The 19,794-nt window shown below is 43.5% G+C and overlaps 1 protein-coding gene across 2 annotated transcripts in view; it reads right to left on the reverse strand.

The window, feature by feature from the left end:
* The window catches only part of PKIA (cAMP-dependent protein kinase inhibitor alpha), a 76,155-nt gene extending 58,106 nt beyond the window's left edge, over window positions 1-18,049 (reverse strand). Inside the window, exon 1 of one of the 2 annotated variants that reach the window (XM_054708622.1) lies at window positions 17,979-18,049. The gene's annotated coding sequence lies outside the window, so the exon portion shown is untranslated. The remainder of the gene's footprint in view (window positions 1-17,978) is intronic. The other variant, XM_008139196.3, reaches the window with a different exon arrangement.
* Window positions 18,050-19,794: the final 1,745 nt, after the last annotated feature.

Genomic DNA, 19,794 nt, shown 5'->3' on the forward strand with positions numbered 1-19,794 from the left:
TGTATCTCTCTGTCCCTCTCCCTTCCTCTCTGAAATCAATAAATTTTTAAAAAAATCAATGAGACAGAATGCCCAGGAAATTGTGCTGGAAAGTAAATTCAAATAGCTTTTTTTTTTATTATTGGGTTTTTAATATGAGGTTTTACAAATGATTGGAAACAACCACAAATTGAAACATGTAGTTACTTTAAGGTCTCTTTAGCAGGAAGCAATCACATGCCATGGCAGTTTTCCCATGCGCTATTCTATGGCTTGATAGATAGGTCATTTCCTCAGAGGGATGACTAAAGAGCAATCAACAGAAATGCACTTTATATTTAAACAACACTTTCTGTTCCAAGATGTCAAAATGCCTGACAGGTAGTCAAAATGCAGCTCACTCATTTTTTTCCAGCCCTGTGGCAGTAAGTAGGCACATACACCATCTCTGCTGTTTTTTGGGGATTTCTTGGCAGGGAAAGTTGAACTGCTTTGGCTATGTTTGTTGAAAGTCAATGACTGAAGGAAAAAAATATTCATTTTGAGTCCCATGGGGTTGTAGTTGAACTACTCACTGACTTCTATTAATACACCTCAAGGATAGGTAATGATGCTCATCAAGGAGTAGCCTAAAGAATGTTCTTGCACTTTTTCTGATAATACTTGATTTTTGAAAAATCATCTGGGCCCATGTACATTTAATTATGGGCTTTAAACACTTGAAGACAGAAATAAATTCTGATTGCATAAGAACGTGTGAATAATCCAGAGTAGCTGTTAAGTATAAGAACAAATTTCTTGTGAAGGTACAGAACACACCTGAGATTTGGAATGACTTCCTGATAACCCTGAGTTCAGAGCTGGGGTAAAGGCTCATTTGGACATGTTACCGTTTTCTGAGAATGTACGGAAGGAAGAGGTTGGCCAGGGAGCATGCAAGATTTCCCAGGCTCCAACTGGAGTGCGACTCATCTTCATGGAAGGGGTCAGTGAAAGATGGAAAGGCCCATTGCTCTGATGGCTGAAGCCCTCCCCGGTGCACAGAGAGGGAGAGAGAGGAGTCTGAGTCCTAGGCTTCTGGGATCTGCACGCCCTTATCTGCTCTGATAGAATCAGGCAATGGGCAAGGAAGAATGTGGGCACCACTGCCGTGTACCTTAAATATGCAGTGACCTGGGTAATCCTAAAATGTGGCTCTGGGACTGTTCAACTACATCCAACCAATCGGCATACTTCCTCCTTGCTTGCTCAGGTGGAAATGGACAGAAGTGGGCCGGTGGGGGAGGAGTACCCCTTCTCTACAGACTCTAAATTGTCTTCCAATTTTCCAATGGTTTAAATCCAATGTAACTTAAAACCTTACTAACATGTATGGGTCGGTTTTTATTTTTTTTTAAGAGTTGGTACTGACATTAAATAAGCAGAGAGTGTCGAGGGTGGGGGAAAAAATCTGATACTAATTTTAAGAAATGGTCGAATTATCACTGTGAAAACGACCAGAATTGTTTTTGTTCCAAACACAAGACTGCTATAACATTTCAATTATGAGAATAATTCAATAGAAATTCACTTGCTGTCTCCAGCCAGCAATATTTCCAGGGACTTTACTTGGGGAAATTTGAAAGTATTTATTCTGTTGTAATCTCTAGAAGTCCTTAAATCGAACTTCATTGCAAGTTACAATGCACAGTAGTGTCAATAAGCTGGCAGAATTCCGACATCTCTCCTGCCTCATCCTCTTCTTCCTTTTCTTCTCTCCCTTCCCTCCCCCCCTCCTTCTCTCTCTCTTTCCTTCCTTTTCTTTCCACAAAGCAAGTACATGGGCATAAAACAAACAGGGATCCAGACCCTTATGTTCATTATAGGGGTGAGAATGTGGACTCTGACAATAACCAACGACCTGGTTTTAAATACTGTTATCTGCACCTTACCAGCTGTGTAGCCAGGGGTAATTCACTCAGTCATTCTATGCCTCAGTTTGCCCATCTGTAAAATAGGAAACAGTAGTGCCTGCCTCTTGCGATTGTTGTGGGGGTGGGGGGACCATTTGGCTTTAGGGACAGCATTTAGCACAGAATGAGCACAGTTCTTATTATTTTTCATTTCTCTGAATATGCAAAATGTTCAGCATTTGGATCCATAGACTCAAAAGCTAACATTCATTGATGCGAATAGCTGATTGGCTAAATGGAAAGGAAAATGCTATAGTAATTATTCCCTTGGTTTCTCATTTTATTTTTTTAACTGAAAACCTGAATCACCATTTCCTGGCATGATCTGTCATCAAACAGTCCAAAGCCATAGTACTATTTTTTGAGAAGGCACTGAATATTTGAAATGAAAATGGAACTAAGAAATAGTAGAAAATCAACGTTTTGATTTTACTAATCCAAAGTGAAAGGTGATATATGTGAAAACAGCAGAAAAGTCATACAAAAATAACCTCAAATACTTAGAGCATACTTGAAATTCAAATGGCAGACAATGACTAATTCTTAAATCAAGAGCCTTCCACTAAAATTAAAAACAGAAACGCTTTCTTTTTCTTGCTCTCTTGTAGGAGGTGAAGGAGTGCTCGGTGGGTGTCAGACTATTTAAAAAGTAGGTAATAGTGGTGGTATTTCAGAAGCACCAATATTCTAAGGAAGGTCTCACAAGTGACCTTTTAACTAATTTTATACTTAACAAACTCATAGACGAGCCTTACAGCTGTCCAATGTAGCTAAAGGAGAGAATTTTCTGTGAATTTCAGCTATAATCTTTTAATTTGATTAATTAAATGGTCAGATGTTCTAATTAGGTTGCAAATTACACAAGCAATATTCTAGTTTGGACCAAACTTATTACTTAAGTTAGACTTTGTAAATGTGTGTGTATGTCTAAATAAAATGATATAATCTCATGAATGTCAGCATTATGTCCATGTAATCTAGATTGGTATATTATGTAATTCCGGTAAGCCATCGGCATTGTCAATCGTTTTTATTAAGCAGTGCAATCCTTTAGGTAGGAGGCATGGTTCTCTGGAGAAGTTGATAGACACCAAATACACAAACTGGAATATGGCAAAAAACAAAAACAATCTAGATTTTATTTTTATATCTAAGAACTTATTTAAGGTGTCCATCTCTTTTGTGTTGAAGCAAGTAATTAACATAGATCGTCCTGGTTCAGTCTCCAGTGACGACCAAAAGCAAATTTGTAACTAGAGGCAGAGCCAGGCCTATTTCCATTTTTGCTTTTACCTCTGAGACCTGCCCAGTTCCTATAGCCTAGGTCAGAGATGTTGAACTGGTGTGCTGAAAGAATTTTTAAAACACACAATACTTAACTATTTAGTCAGGGGCACTGACCTCATTTTCCCTTAGATTGTCTAATAAAAAAAAAATGACAACGGCCAACACAACAATAGCCGTCTGGTATGAATAAATCAAAATTATACCTAAGTTTTTGTCAGAGCGGCACCATTTTAGTAACTGGTTCATGTGTGCCATGAGCTGAAGAAGGTTGAAAGTCGCTGGCAGAGGGAAGATCGGCCAGGGTGGGAAACAGGCCAATCGCGGACGGGGCCAAGCTGTGGACCTCACTTTCCCCTCTGCAAGTTCAGAGTAGCCTTGCTCCCGGCTTCAGAGTTAGCATGTCCAGTGAGGCGACGGGCATAAAATCGCTTTGAAAATTATAGTATAGTGTTTTAGAAATAATATTTAAAAATAATATTTATCATTGTGATTTCAGGATAAAGGAAAACTCCCTTTCTTCTAATATATTCAGTATTTTTATAGTCAGCCTTGGTCTTCCGGAAATCTACCAAAAAATTGAACATTTTAACAACACTCAGCACTGTTTACATGTTAAAACACACATCCGAGCTAGCACATTTCTTCTTAAACAGTAACACGTACACATCGCGATGGGTCTGGAAATACAGAATGAGATCAAGAGGACATAAAGGTCACCCTGCCTCTCTACGTCTTTTTGTTGTTGTTGTTAATCCTCACCAGAGGATATATTTTTTCATTGCTTTTTTCAGAGAGTGGAAGTGGGGGGAGGGAGGGAGGGAGGGAGGGGAGGGAGGGAGAAATATCGATGTGAGATAGACAAATCGACTGGTTGCCTCCAGCACATGCCCCAACCAGGGGAGCGAACCCACAATCGAGGTACAGGTACCCTTGACCAGGAATTGAACCCTCGACCCTTCAGTGCACAGGATGACACTGTAATCACTGAGCCACACCAGCCAGGGCTATGCTTCTTGAGTTAGCCATGGAGAATTGATTTTTAAACATCCTTTGGGTCTTTTTCCTCCATGTATGTGATATTCAAAACCAAGTTGCAAATATGCTTTATTTATTATTTAACATTCTTCTCTTTTCACTTAACATTTCACAAAAAGGAAATTTTAGTTATTAGTTTCTATATTGTTTCCTACTCTAAGCATCTTAACATACTTAATTGTGAAGATTACCTGTGAGTTATTACGTAAATGAATGAAGTTCAGCATAGATAACCTTAAAATATTAGAAATTCATAGGCTATAAAGGATATCCCTGCTGCCTCTCTCTTCCTCTCTCTAAAAAAATCAACAAACTATTTTGAAAAACTAAACGTAAATTACACTTGAGTTCACATAAAAATCTGAACAAATACTATAGAACTATTGGCTACTCAATATTCAGTTAATAATTTGTAATAGCGTATTATGGAGAATGACTGAATGTTGATAGTCACCTGTCAGTTATTAAGATCACATTTGTGTAGAATGAATTTGCAAAAGTGGAGTATCAGGAATGTCTTATAGTTAAAGGTTGCCTGTCAACTCGCAAGTCATGTCATAGGCTGTGCTCTAACTTATATCATCGTGCTGATATCCAAGAGAAATCTTAGTATGTGATTAATAGGGCAGAAACTCTAAGGCAGGGAGTTTTATCTTTATAATGCATTATTTGGGGTAGCAATTATTAGAAACAAGAATAATAACACCAATTAGTAACCATTAAATTAATTTTGAACCTAAAGTTGTAGCAATTTCAACAGAAGTGAGCATATTTATATACCAAATTAAAATTCCTAAACTAGTATTGCAGTTGATGCAGTGTTTGTATGAAATATTACCTATGATACTTTAATAACTTAATAAAATGAAAACAGCCCTAACCAGTTTGGCTCAGTGGATAGAGCGTCGGCCTGTGGACTGAAAGGTCCTGGGTTCGATTCCGGTCAAGGGCAAGTACCTTGGTTGCCAGCACATCCCCAGTAGGAGGTGTGCAGGAGGCAGCTGATCGATGTTTCTCTCTCATCGATGTTTCTAACTCTCTGTCCCTCTCCCTTCCTCTCTGTAAAAAAATCAGTAAAATATATATTTTAAAAAATAAAATGAAAACAATAAAGAAATAGTATGAATATGTTTGTCTTAGGAAGGATTCAGAGGGAATTTCTGGTAGTGTAAGGTAATACATGCTTGTACCGCTGGTTTGGTTTAGTGGCTAGAGCACTGTGTAGACTGAAGGATCTCGGGTTCTATTCAGGCCAATGGCACGTATCTTGGTTGCAAGCTCAATCCACGGCCCTGGTTGGGGAGCATGCAGGAGGCAACTAATTGATGTGTCTCTCTCACATTGATGTTTCTCTCTCTGTGTCTCTCCCCCTTCCTTCCACTCTCTCTAAAAATCAATGGGAAAAAATATCATCAGGTGAGGATTAATATATATATATGTTTAATCATGTTTCTTTTCTTTATAAAGCATCCAAATATATGCACCTCTGTAAGATTATACATCTTTAATATTAAAAGAAGTGTATTCTAGAATTCATTTTCAAAACACTGCTTATATTGTGCTTATATTCCTAATTTTTTAAAAAGAGAGAGCGGTCTGGCCTCTACGCATTTATGATCATAATGCTACTGCTGATCAGTTATAAAGCAGGAGGAACCCAACAATCCCACTCATGACGTTTGTTACTATCAGCCTCTGAAACTAAGTTAAAATGAAGCAGAACCAAAAATAGACATCATTACCAAACAAAGGCTATTTTAAAAATCGAGTTAATAGAACACTACCTGTGTTAGGGTGGTGAGGAAGCCGGAAATAAATGCCAGGCCACCTTTGGTCTCTCACTTGAAAAAAATTACAGTATATTGGGTCTATGTCCTAACTGGGGGCTGTGTAACTACCATGCTCACATTTCCAGTGTTACTATGAAAGTGCATGTTTTAAAAGTACAAACAGAAAGAGAACCGGAATGTTCCTTAATACAAACAGTTTCCTTCCCCTTTTCTCTGCTCATTCTCCAACAGAAAAAGTGAGAAATGCCTAAGGAACAGATGTGATGATTCAGAGGGACCAGCCCATTCTGAAACACGATTCAAATGAGAGCAGTTCACATCAGGATTCTGTGGGACACCAGTAAATATTAGCCTGGCCTACAGACATAGAGGAGCATTTCTTAGGCATTGCACCATGTACTCCTCAGACAGAAACGCTATGGAAGGCCAGACCTGAATGGGTAAAACGTAATCACATAAACAGGGGCATGTTCCAAGCTGAAAGGCGACTATGTCACTCTTCTCCCAGAACTGGATAGTAGATATAGCCCAGTAAGATCAAGTTAAAGAATATACATACATACATACATGTACATGTATGCACACATATAACATACATAACATGTGTAGCAATCTGAAATAGATACATATTCATATATTTAAAAATCACTTTGAAATTTTAAATATATTTTTAACTTCTGAAAAATAAACAGAAAGTGAAAAAAATGTTTTCTTTGCAAAACCTGACTCTGAAAACAGGATTCTTTATTGATAATATAATCAAATATTTTAAATAGAAGGAAAATTTTCATGAAATCGACATATATACATTGCACATATATGTACATATAGTCACAGAGATAACTGTTCAAATATAACCAATATATAATACACATAAAACATGTGAATATATTTATATGTGTATACATGTATGTACATGTATATTTAAAACAGATATTCTCATTGTTTACAACATCTCATCTTAGAATCAGACTATGCCCAAAATCTATGCCTCAAGCCTTTAGTGAATAGCTAATGAATTCAGGGTTGAAACAAGGATTAACATTATAGGCTTGGAAATTAAGGATAATTTACTCCTATTAATGATTTGTACTTTTTACTTGAAAGAATAGTTATGTGCACATGAAGGACTTTACCAATCGAAATAAATTATTGCAAATTTGGCTGAAGATTGATCACAAAATTCTCAGTTTCTAACAACTGTGGCTTACGTATTAGGTGTAAGGCAGCTTTTATACTTGTCTCCTTAAACCAAAACAGTCCATATCAATAATAAAAATCCATATAAAGAAAAATGTATATGTGCTTTTTAAGACCAACAGAAATTGTCATCAGACTAAAGCATGTGTGCATACTAATAATGCAGGTTTTATGGGCAGCTGTTTCTGGTACTAAAGTTTCACATTAATTCAGGTTCTATTTTTTATTTGTTTAAAGGTGTTGCTACTGGTGAAATCAATTCCGTAGCACCTAGTAATGAACAAGGGCCTAAGTATTATAATGCTCACACGTGCTCTCTAAAAACTTTGAGCTTCAGTAAAAGAGAAAGATAACATCTACCAAAGAGTCCTTTCTGTAAGATAGATTGTGGAGTAACAGGTTACTTCTCCTGTTGGACAATTTAATGATATTGATTAACAGTAAGAAACTTCTTCAGTAGTTACACATTCAAAAATCTATTTGGGCATAAGGCAGATAATTAGCAGGATATTCAAAGTTTTTGTTAGAGGAAGTGTTAACAGCTCTTTATAAACCAGTGCTGCCTCTCCAAGAACTTCAACATTGTATTATGAAGAAGAAAAAAAGTCACCTGTTGCTTTTAAGTAAGGGAGCATTCCCATTTTATGTGACACTTGCTTCTGAAATGAGCACCCGTATTCAACCACCTTAATATCATTTCTGACCATGTCAGTGAAAAGAGTGTTTAGACAAATGACACAATTCGGAAAGAAAATAAGTTGCAGAATTAAGAGCCAATTGACTTTTCTAGGTCATCCATCCACTCCTTGCAGAGTTAAAAATAGAAGCTAAGTCCAATTGCCACAGCCGTGGCCAGATCAGAGCCTGACAACAACTGTGATGGGCTCAACCTCTCCCTTCCCTGCCATCACCTGCATTTAGACATCTCCCCAGGAGGCTCAGAGTCATTTCAAGGCTTCGCTTAACTAGTGTGGAGAGAGACGTAGGAAAGCATGTTCATAAACATTTTGTAATGAGATCTGGTTGCAAATTGCCCATGACCAATTAAGATGATAAAAATTGAAAGTATTTATTAACCCTTACTAATGTTCCAGCTACTACACCAAGTTCTTTTTTATGTTATCTTTAATGTTCACAACACTGTGCTTTTCCTGTCTTAAATATCAAGAAACAGCTCGTAGAAGTTAAGTAATTTTCCCTAAGTCACAGCACGAGAAAACGGTACAGGTGGAGTTCACACCAGGTGGATGTAAGGCCCAGATTCACCTCCTGAAAGACGTGATTTGGTTATAAGTAGCCAACACTTCAAAAATAAATAAAAATTAGAGAAAAAGGGAAGAGAGCTCTAGTGATCAGCATAGTTTGAACTTAATGTTTAGAACTTTTTAATTGATCTTGCAAATGACCAAAAGTTGTCCAGAGCTCTAACAAGAAAATTATCACACGGAACCAAAAACGTTGATTTTATGGTTAGACATTTTGCAATCAACCCCAATCACTTTGCTTTCATAACATTGTACTGCCATGTTATGTCATTTTCCATTTTATTTTTTAAGTAGGAATTTAACCACTTAAGTATTTTGCCTGAACAGGATAGTGATTTTTTTCCCCCTAAATGATGGTGACCAATTTGCCGATCCTCCTCCCCTTACTCAGGAGACTGTTCAGTGTGAGATCATTTTAGTGTCTTATTTAATTTTTGTGGTGAAACAGTGACTTCGTGAAGCCCTATGATAATGTTACTGGTCCACTATCTCAAACCTCCAGGCAGGTAGAAAACGTTTTCAATCGACCATGATTTTGCTTACTCTCTGATGGTATTCTTCACAATAAATGAGGTTGAAAAGACACGGAGTTAAGGTAACTGCTGGTTAATATATTAAAATTATGTCTTGATTTTGAATGATCTTTAAGTCCAAATCTGTGATAGCTGAAGAAAGAAGGGTCACCTATGTTTGCCTGACCTAGGTCCTTGGACTGTGCTTGGTTGAGTAGCTTGAACTGCTTACTAGCTATATCTCCAACTTTAATACGCATCACCTCTAATTCCCACTTTACCAAAACCTCAGTGGGGAGAGAGTATGGTTTGGCAAGAAACGGGAAAAAGGATAGTCCCATCTCAATTTATCCCCACCACACCTATGAAAATAATCACAATGAACTTGCATAGAATACCAATTACGTAAAAGGCAGTTTTTTAAAAAAATATATTTTATTTATTTTTTACAGAGAGGAAGGGAGAGGGATAGAGAGTTAGAAACATCGATGAGAGAAACATCGACCAGCTGCCTCCTGCACACCCCCCACTGGGGATGTACCCGCAACCAAGGTACATGCCCTTGACCAGAATCGAACCTGGGACCCTTCAGTCCGCGGGCCGACGCTCTATCCTCTGAGCCAAACTGTTCAGGGCAGAAGGCAGCTCTTAATACTAAATGGTATTGATTCATTTTGTTCTTAAACAAATATTTTGTAAATGCCTAAAACTGACCATTTGTGGTGCAGAAATATTTATGGTCTTGATATGTTATTCTTTTAAAATAATAGTTTACATTTATTGAGGGCTTACCATAGTATATGATACCAATAAGCTCCCTAGACATCTAAACTTTTATAAAACACAGCTAGTGCCTTCTTTGCAATACTGGGTTGTTCTCTAATATGGAGATGATATAGGAAATGTGATTTAGATTTCTCTTCTAGAAGATCGCTCCATGTCTCAACTAACTTTTATCAGTGGAGAGTCTCAGTAGGGACATATTTATCTATATAAATAAAACCCTAATATGCAAATAAACCGAACGGCAGAACAACCGAACAACTGGTCGCTATGACGTGCACAGACCACCAGGGGGCGTGCGTGGAACATGGCGGACGTTGGCAAGGGGTGGCAGAGCACAGAACTTGGCGGGCATTGGCCATGGCGGGATGGTGGAGCAAGTGAGCAGGGGCGCCAGACCAAGGCAGGGCGCCAGTCGCTGTCATTGGGGCGAGCCTCTGGTGGTTGCTGAAAATTCTTTGCTCCCAGGCGCCGCGTTCCCACCGGGTGCTCACACTTGCTGTCAGCGTTGGCCCCCTCACACCTGCTGCCGGCACCGGAGTTGCCGCTTGCACCAGCTGCCGATGCCTGGCGCCAGCCCCGATTGCTTGGCACCATCAGCAGGTGCGAGCAGCAGCTGCCAACCCAAATCGCCCCTCAGGGCTTCTCCACCTCCCCCTGCTCCTGAGGGGCCATCGGGGCAGCAGCCACCACTCATACCTGCTGCCGGCGATGGCCCCGCTTGCACCTGCTGCTGGCACCAGAGCCACCACTCACACCCACTGCTGGCACTGGCCCCTTTTACACCCACAGCCAGCGCCAGAGCCACCGCTTGCACCCACTGCCAGCACGGAGCAATTGGGGCTGGCACCAGCACCGGGTGCGAGCGGGGCCAGTGTCATCAGCAGGTGTGAGCAGTGGCTGCCGGCCCTGATTGCCCCTGAGGGCTTCTCCACCTCCCTCTACAACTAAGGGGTGATCAGGGCAGCAGCCGCCACTCTCACCCGCTGATGGTGCTGACCCCACTCGCACCCGCTGCTGGCTCCAGCCCAGATCACTCAGCAGTGTGGGAGCGGCGGCGGCGGGAGCAGGTCTGCTGGCAGACAGGGGGTGGGAGGGACCTGCAATGGGAGGGGCCAGACGGGGCACGAAGAATGGGCCAAGACCCACCCCTGTGCCAACCACAGCCTCGCAGCCCACAGTTCCTTTCAAGTTGCACGAATTCATGCACTGGGCCCCTAGTTTCTTATAAAACCATTCTGTGCTGATCATTAGGTAATTCTGGTAAGTGTGGGTGGGCTTACGCCATTTCACTTCAGCTTCTTCCACGGCGGGAAGCACACATTACATGACAGCAGTTTCCCCAAAAACAACTCACTTCCTGGAGAGGAGAAATGAACTTGGGTGAACAATGATTTGTCACAATTTATTTCTAAGGTCAGTGGTTTTTTTAGAAAATATGCTAATGCAGCCTTTTCAGAATGAATCCTTTTAAAGATACATCCTTCTCCTTCGTATGTACATACTTTATTATTAAAAACCATATATATAATTTTACTTTCCTAAAATGTTCACATATTACCATACATAGAAAATATTAAAATCCTTAAATCTTTACAATCTTTAACATTTGATAGACTTTAAGTCTGAATTTGGATTTGGTGAGTCTGACCCATTATTGTTAGTGAACCCATTACCCAATGGGATCAACCACCAATTTAGATTCAACCTGATACCAGTATCTGCAAATCCTGGCAAGATTATGTTTGTGAGTGGAGAGAGGGTATTAATATTAACATCTGGTGGTTTCTCACTACATTTCAATGAGCAGAGGACCTGAGCATGAGCGATCATGGAGCGGAGTGTAAGGAATGGCATGACTGGCCCCGCATTGACTCAGTGCGATTCTGAGCAGAAAGCACAGAGCTGGTTACGTGGTCGCTACTATTGCAAGGACCAAAACACCAGCACTTCTATCCCCAGGCTCAGAGCCACCGCAGTGCCCTGTTGAAAATGTGGGCTTGTTGCTTATTCGGGCAAAAATCGGAATGCTTATTGGTTTTATGTCTGCTTTTTAATGAGCATTTGATGAAACAGCAATAAAGACAAAAGTAAATAATAGGAGAAATGTTTCTTAATTGGTCCCTCCAGCCCAATCAACCAAAGAAAAACCATACCTTACAACCCAGCCGTTGTCTGGGTGTGTTTATGTTCTTGCCACCTCTCCACTTTATGGAGCTTTGCCCCTTGAGCTTGTTAATGTCTAATTCGCGTGAAGCATGATGCAATCCCAGCAAGCTCCCTGTTTCTCTTCTGTGGGACAATGAAAACCAGACAGTCTCCATCGGAGGGCAGTTAAAAGTCTCGCCAATTCTGTTTATACCTCAGATATTCCAATATTGTGCAATTTACCTCTATAAGACACTTCCATCATTGGGCTTTAATTATTCTGCTCCAGGATAAGTTAAAAAAAATGCACTGAAGAGAAAGGAAGGGAAATCCAGCAAAATAAAAGATTTACCATAATGCAGGTACGTATATTTGAACCAAAAAAATAGATCAAATTTAAGGTTAGGCTGGATACAAATGACCCATTGCTGGAGCTTAAAAACAAAGCAAAGCTAACTATAGATGTGTCTAGTTTTCCACATTGTTTCCAGAAGTCTCTACTGACATCTGCAATGGATGTGTAATATTTCTGAAATGATGCAATGGATGATTGAGAAACTTGAAATCTGTCAATACTTGTGAGATTGCACGAATCTCAGTATATTTTTCTTCATGAAAAGTGAAAAAAATGAGAATCTTTCCTTGTTCAAAACATGTCAAATAGATTCCCTTATATTACACTCGTTAATTTTAAAGATAGAAATGGTTACAGACAATACAGAAATACTATCTGTTGAAGATGTTTATGATTTTTCTAGAGGCCTCGCAGCCCCGGCTTCATCCGGAAGGATTTCCGGTCTAATTAGCATATTATGCTTTTGTTATTATAGACAGTCACTGTACATATTCAAATTACAAATGTGCATAATCTCTGACCCAATAATTCCACTCCATACCAATCCAAGAATTTTTCCATCAGAACTAAAAGCACTAATATATAAAGGCATGTACCCCTATGTCCATTACCATTTGAAATCATAAAACAATTTGGAACTTAGCAAATGCTTATCAATTGTTTTTGGTTGAATAAAATTATGGCACACCCATAATACACAGTATTAGGCATCTGCTAAGGCAGTGATGGCGAACCTATGACACGCGTGTCAGCACTGACACGGTAGCCATTTCTGATGACACGCGGCCGCATGCCGAGGATGAAACATTTGCGACTAGAGTCTTGGAGTTAGTTTTTTCCTCAAAGTGACACCCTACCCGAGTTATGCTCAGTTTTTTGGCGAAGTTTGACACACCAAGCTCAAAAGGTTGCCCATCACTGTGCTAAGGTAATATGGTAGTGTTATATATTAGGTAACATTAATATAATAGAAAGGCAATATGCTGAAAGTGTTTTGTAACTACAAATTATTATATACAGTATATATATATAATTAAATCTCATTCAGCCTTAAAAATAATGAAATTCTAATACATGCTACAATATGGATAAACCTTGAGGACATTATGCTAAGTGAAAGAAGTCAGACATAAAAGGACAAATATTGTATGATTCCACTTATGTGAGGAACTTAGAATAGGCAAATTCATAGACACAGAAAATAGAATAGAATTTACCGGAGGCTGAGGGGACGGAAGAATGAGAGGTTATTGTTCATTGGGTACAAAGTGTCTATTTGGGATGATGTGAAAGTTCTGGAAATGGAGAGTGGAGATGGTTACTCAACTTTGTGAATTACCAGTGAAAACCAGTGAATTACGGTAGATACTTAAAAATGGTAAAATTTGGTTATTTATATTTTATCACAATAAAAATCTACTATCAAATAAAGTACAGATGTGCCTCATATTAGGCATATTATGATGAAGTTCCCATAAAATTGCACTCATTTTAGGAACTTCTATGTGCAGTTATTGCATAGTCTGGGGAACGTTAAGGAAGCAGCAGCTTACATTGTCCTCGCGTTTCCTCTCCCCACTCTCCAGCTCTGCTTTTTCTAGATCGTTGTGGTTCTTGTCACACCTCTCTGCACACCAGCACCAGCAGGAACCACGGAGCTAGTGCTCCTCAGGTATATATACGCTCAGAGTCTGAATGCATTTTTATGCTGGCCATCGTTTTAGAAACTAGGAGGGCTGGGCATACCTTGCCATTCTTTCCTTAACTTGGCAAAAGCAAGTATATCACTGCAGACAGCATTACCAGACAGAAACGGTCATTCTGAGGCAGAAACACGTCCAGCCTAAGAAACCGAACACATTTCCAAGTAGAACTCGCCACTCGACTGCCAGGGAAGCTCTTCGCGTGTTTGGTGGTGCGGCCACTCTACGTCTGGGAACTGGTTCCCTTTGGTACATGGTTTGGGCAGGAAACACCTCAGTCAGTCACGTGGAAAGTGTGACATTCAGAGCTCCTCTGGGATTCTTTTTTCCTGACTTGAGGTGCTTTGGCTGTTCGCACAGGCACCTGCTCTTGGTACGTCAGCTCTGCCTTTGAGCCAGTGCTAGTACAGAGCTCCCTTTGGTCCTAAGGGGGGAGGACAAAGAACGAGGAGCAGAAATGTCTGGGCTAATGAAGGACATGGGAGTTGTCAAAGTGGGCCCAGAGCGGGTGTCCTCAAACAATTCTCTAAGGAGGGCTTTCTTGGGGCCTCACACCCCCACAATGTATGCACAGTTGTGTTTGATACACCTCCACTGTATGCAGAATTCTGTGTGTGTGTGTTTCACACACCCACAAGGCATGCAGAATTCTGTGTGTGTGTTTCACACACCCACAAGACATGCAGAATTCTGTGTGTGTGTTTCACACACCCACAAGACATGCAGAATTCTGTGTGTGTGTTTCACACACCCACAAGACATGCAGAATTCTGTGTGTGTGTTTCACACACCCACAAGGTATGTAGAATCCTACATGAGTGTTTGAAGCATATTATTTAAATGCGCATCCCTAGGTGGCAACAGGAACGGGCATTTGGGCTCAGCAGCAGGGCTTTGCAGGGAGCCCCTAGGACAAGGGGTCAGCACCCCTCATGGGGAGGCTAAGTTTAAGGGAATTAGTGGGAAACTAGATAAAGAAGTATCACAGTGTCTGATACATATAACTTAGCAATAACTTTTAAACCCAAGTATTTTTTAAATAACAAACATATACACACAGTGACCAGGGTGAAGTTACAGGAACCTGGCGATCAAGAGGCTATGAGAACTTTCAAGATAGTACTTTTCTACCCATTCTCAGAAGGGGCCCTGTTACATAGGAATGACCTTTCTTTGTCAGCCTCGTTATTCCTACTTTTTTTCTTTCCCATTTCTTAAAATCTCTTAGGTCATTTGATTCTAGCTTCTGGTATTCATGCAGCACCAGAAATGTCTTTGTTCTGAGAGGGAACAGGGACTCTGACGTTTGTACTAAGTTCCTTATAGCGCCCACCACCCCCAGACTGAATGCTTGGTATGTGATTGGAAAGCCTCAGACTGACTCCAGTCCCATCCTGACAATCCTACAGAGGCGCCTCGGTTCCCTTAGCATCCGCTAGCGCACATCAGCCTGTTTTCATTTCCCCATTTCTGAACACCAGGCAATTAACTTCTCCCTTCCCTTAGAGACGGTGAGAGAAAAGAAAGTCACAAAGCCAGTTTTAGTCAGAAATCACACGGAGATTTCTCTTTAGGGCTCTGAATTTAGACACTCTCCTCAGAGAGTAACCCCTTAAATGTAAGTATCTTTCTCAGTTGCACAGAATTGAAAAATTACATTTTCTAACTAGTTTTCTTTCTTCCTGAAAGGCTCCTCCAATCCCTGACTTCTCTGGTCCATGGCTTAGTGGCTTCTCCTCGCTTGTAAGATCACTGGCAGGGATGATGCCAGCTTAGGCAGCAACCGTCCACTGATCTTGACCCATTTCTTGCCAAAGATTTCCGTTCCTTCAAAAACCAAACAATAGACATTTTTTCTTTTCTGTCAATAGGATGTTCCCACGCACTATTCTTCACCAGAAAGATGCCTCTTAAAATTACAGAAATTTGGGTTGCACTTAAGGTCAGTCGCACTCATCTGTAGCTCACAGGCCTGGGGCTAACTTATTCAAAATGAATTGTTGTATTAATGTTTGTGACCACTTCATGTTCAGAATAATTATTTATATATTAAATATTCCAAGGTTAGGGGAGAAAGGTGATAAAATAAAAGGTTTTGTTGTTCTTGTTCTTTGTTCTCTCTCCTAGTTGGTGTGCCTGAGTTAAAATTCTAGGCTCTTGAAAATGTTATATTTCAAACGCAGCCCACATTCAACATATATCAAGAACATCAACAAGCCCCAAATGAAATGGCCCTGAGGTGTTCATGATCCCAGGGAACAGTTTTGGGGGGGCACTTGGTGTGGGATTTGCCCGCCCCCTCCACTCCCTCTGCCTCATGTACTGAAGGTGGAGACAAAGAAACAAACTCAAATCTTTCTAAAGGGTTTTTTTTTTTCTTTAAAGAAAATGTGTCATCAGAAAAGCAATAATAGTATATAATGGAATTAACATACATTTTTAGAGCCAGTACATCTTTGTCTAAAAGCAGCATTCAAAAATGAAGGTAAGCAGAGGTAAATGTCTAGCTGTAAACCCTGCCCCTCTTTTTCATTGATCTGTTTTAATTTGCTAAAATGAAATTACATGGCTGTTGAGTCAGAATGTCTCTCTCGTGTCAAGTTTAAAGATAACAGATCTCCTTTTAAATAGAATATTGGCACACAGACTCCCCACAGTCTGGCTCATTGCAACTGTTCTCTGCTGGTGGAGGGGTACAGGGGACCCCGTCACAGCCATCTTCACCATTTCACAGCGTATTATTTAAATGTGCACCCCCAGGTGGCAACGGGGACAGGCATTTGGGCTCAGCCGCAGGGCTTGGCGGGGAACCCCCAGGACAAAGGGTCAGCACCCCTCATGGGGAGGCTAACTTGAAGCTCAAATAACCGGGGGCTCGGACTGGCCAGCTCCACTGGCTTCCTGGGTGCCATGGGGAAGGCGCTCTGCAAACCCCTTTGAGGTTACCGGGGAGCCTGAGGACAAGGCGCTGCTGGGGCGGAGGACTTGCCCAAACCCCACAGCTACATGTCCCTCAACCCGCCCCCGGACGAAAAAGGCTTCAGGGGTAACAGGCGGGACTGACATTCTCCTCTCTCATCCCCTCCGCCTGCGCTCAGGGGCCCGGTGTGGGCATGGCCTCCCGTCTCACCCCGCAGAGTCTGCTTTTGGGAAACCCTCCTGGTAGCGCAGGGGCGGCCGTGGAGGGAGTTGCCGCGAACCACGCAGGTGTTGGGCTAAAAGCAGAATTTCTGGGGCCCTGTATTTGAGGGAGGGGCCAGGCAGCAAGAGAGCGAACACCCAGACGAGGGTAGGGCACCGTCCTTCCTGGGCCCGGGACAACATCAGTCCTGGAACAGAGGTGGCGGGTCCGAGCTGGCGAGGTCGGCGGTGAATGGGCACAGCATCCCGCTCCGCTCTCCCTCCTCCCCAACCAGTGGACGGACTGACAGACCGTAAATGGGGGCAGAAGCGCAGACAGGAACTGCTGGGCGAAGCTGAGCTGCCAGGAGAGAAGTTTCTCCTAAGGGCTCTGCGCTGGAGTGGGCGCTGGGCCCTGAATCTGCACAGACCCATCTCACAGCCGGGAAGGGAGAGGCGGCGGCGGGCGGAGGCAGGTTTCTGACTTCTTCCCCAGGCTGCTGCCCAGGACCCGCTGCTCCCGAGCCAGAACAGACCCCCGCGAAGGCTGCAGGTGGCAAGGTGGAGGGACAGCTCCAATGACTGTGCACTGGAACCCCCTTTCCTGCAAGGAGTCTGCCCCGACGTGGGCGGCGGTCTAAGCACACAGCGGCGGTGGCCCCTTTGTCCGCCCTCCCGCCTCCCCGTCTCGGGCCCGGGGCTGGTGCCCACCGCCATCCCCGCGGCGGCTCCCGTGCCCCGGCAGCGTGCCGCAGAGGCAGCCCCTCCGCGGGCTTGCAGACCCCACGATCCGCCGAGCGGAAAGCCCTGCTCCGCGTGGTCCAGGCTCATCACAGCCGGGCCGCTTACCTTCTGGGGATCCAGTCCGCGCACGTCCCGGCGCCCGCAGCCCGGCCGCAGAGCCTCCGCCCGCCCGCCCGCCCGCGCGCGGTCCCCGGTGCCCGGTGCCCGCGGCCCGCACCCCACCTGCCGGCTGCAGCAGCTGCTCCGCCGGCCCGCGCGCATGAAGTCATCCTGCCCGGCGGATCGCCACATTCCGCGCCCGCCGCGGGGGGAGAGGGACCGCCCCGGCCGCGGGGAAGGGCGCCTGGGACCCGCGGCCCGCCCCCGCTACCCCTCCGGGTGTCGGGGTGGTTTCCCATTAAAACGCTTTTGCGGGGGCCGCGCCGCGGGGTCGTGGCCCGAGAGAGAAGAGCCGGAGTGACGGTCCCTGCACGGCGCCTCCCCCGAGCGCGCCCCCGCCGCTCGGGCTGCATGGACAGCTCCAAGCCTCCGCGTGGGCTTCCCCGCCCCTTCGTGCTCCCGGCCGGTATTGTTCATTTCGCTGGATTCGAGACCGGCTTGTCCTTTCAGCCGAACGTCCGAAGGGTCCGGAATGTTTACATTGGCCACCCTTGTCTCGAAGCCCCCGGGGGCGCGCCCCACCCTCCCCGACGCGAACGCACAGCCGCATCGCGCTCAATGGTGAAAGCGGGGACCTCTGCCCCCCTCGCCGACGTCACGGAAGGGAAACTCCCGCCGCAGCGGAGCAGCGAGCGGCCGGAGGAAGCAGAGAGGGTCACCCCAGGATAGGTGGCTGTGCAGTGGGGCACCTAGTGGACAGATGTTCCCTCCGACACACGCCCTCGCCCCCTTCCCCGCTCCCACCTCGGGCTGGCTGCTCTGCTGACAGCTGTGACGTTCGGGAAGGAGGGAGCAGAGCCCACAGGAACAGATGGCTTCATTCTTTCGGCCCCGAAGGATTTAACAAGAAGAGCGTACCAGCATGGAAGCCCCCTCCTTCCCTCACCCCGCCCCCATCTTCCTCCCCACCTCCTCCTCCTCTGCTGACCAGATCAGCAGTTAGGGGTTCAAGAGGGGGGGGAGGGGGAGCCAAGGGTTGCTGTCTTATAGCCAAGCCAGGGTTCTTTTTCGTTGCTGAGACCCTCCCTCCGGGGCAGGGAGGGTCCTGGACTCTAGAGTTCGCTCACTGAACTTGTCTTGCTTTTGAACCCGTCACCAGGTCCAGGCCAGCCTTCAAATGCGGATTTGACCAGGGACCTGAACAGTGCGTTGCACACGCAGGAAGCACCTTTGCTCTATAAAGTGTTCCCATCCTCCTTTACCAGCCCCCACACTGGGAGGTAGAGTAGCAACGGGGTTCCAACAAAACTCAGAATTCTTGGCCCTAGAATGTATGTTTTATGAAAGGTAGAACAAGCTAACTCGTGTCTCTGAGCCCCACACTCATAGCATTAGGCCACGAATATCAACACAGCTCAGGGGATTCCTAACTTGTATCTAAGGCGTATGTGAGATCTGGGTGGAAATACGACATCTTTCGTTTCACTAACCTCAGACTGAAGTTTGGCGTTTCCTGTAAATACACAAGCAGAGAACAAACCACAATAATAGGAGCACAATGGAAGCCACAGATAATTTTTATTGCACTTTTTATAGATGCCTCAGAATATCATCACTCTGATGTTCAAATCAAACCATCGCTACCTTTTTTGTTTTATTTAGTAAACTGTGTTTTTAGAATAGTTTTAGGATTTAATGTGGAAAAATTAAGGAGATAGTGTCAAGTTTCCATTTCCACTTTCCTCCATTACTAACACCTTGCATTAGTATTGTACTTTTGTTACTATCAATGAACTAGTCTTCATACATTAATGTTAGCCAA

This window comes from Eptesicus fuscus, chromosome 19, assembly GCF_027574615.1.
Source record: "Eptesicus fuscus isolate TK198812 chromosome 19, DD_ASM_mEF_20220401, whole genome shotgun sequence".
NCBI classification, from domain to species: Eukaryota; Metazoa; Chordata; class Mammalia; order Chiroptera; family Vespertilionidae; genus Eptesicus; species Eptesicus fuscus.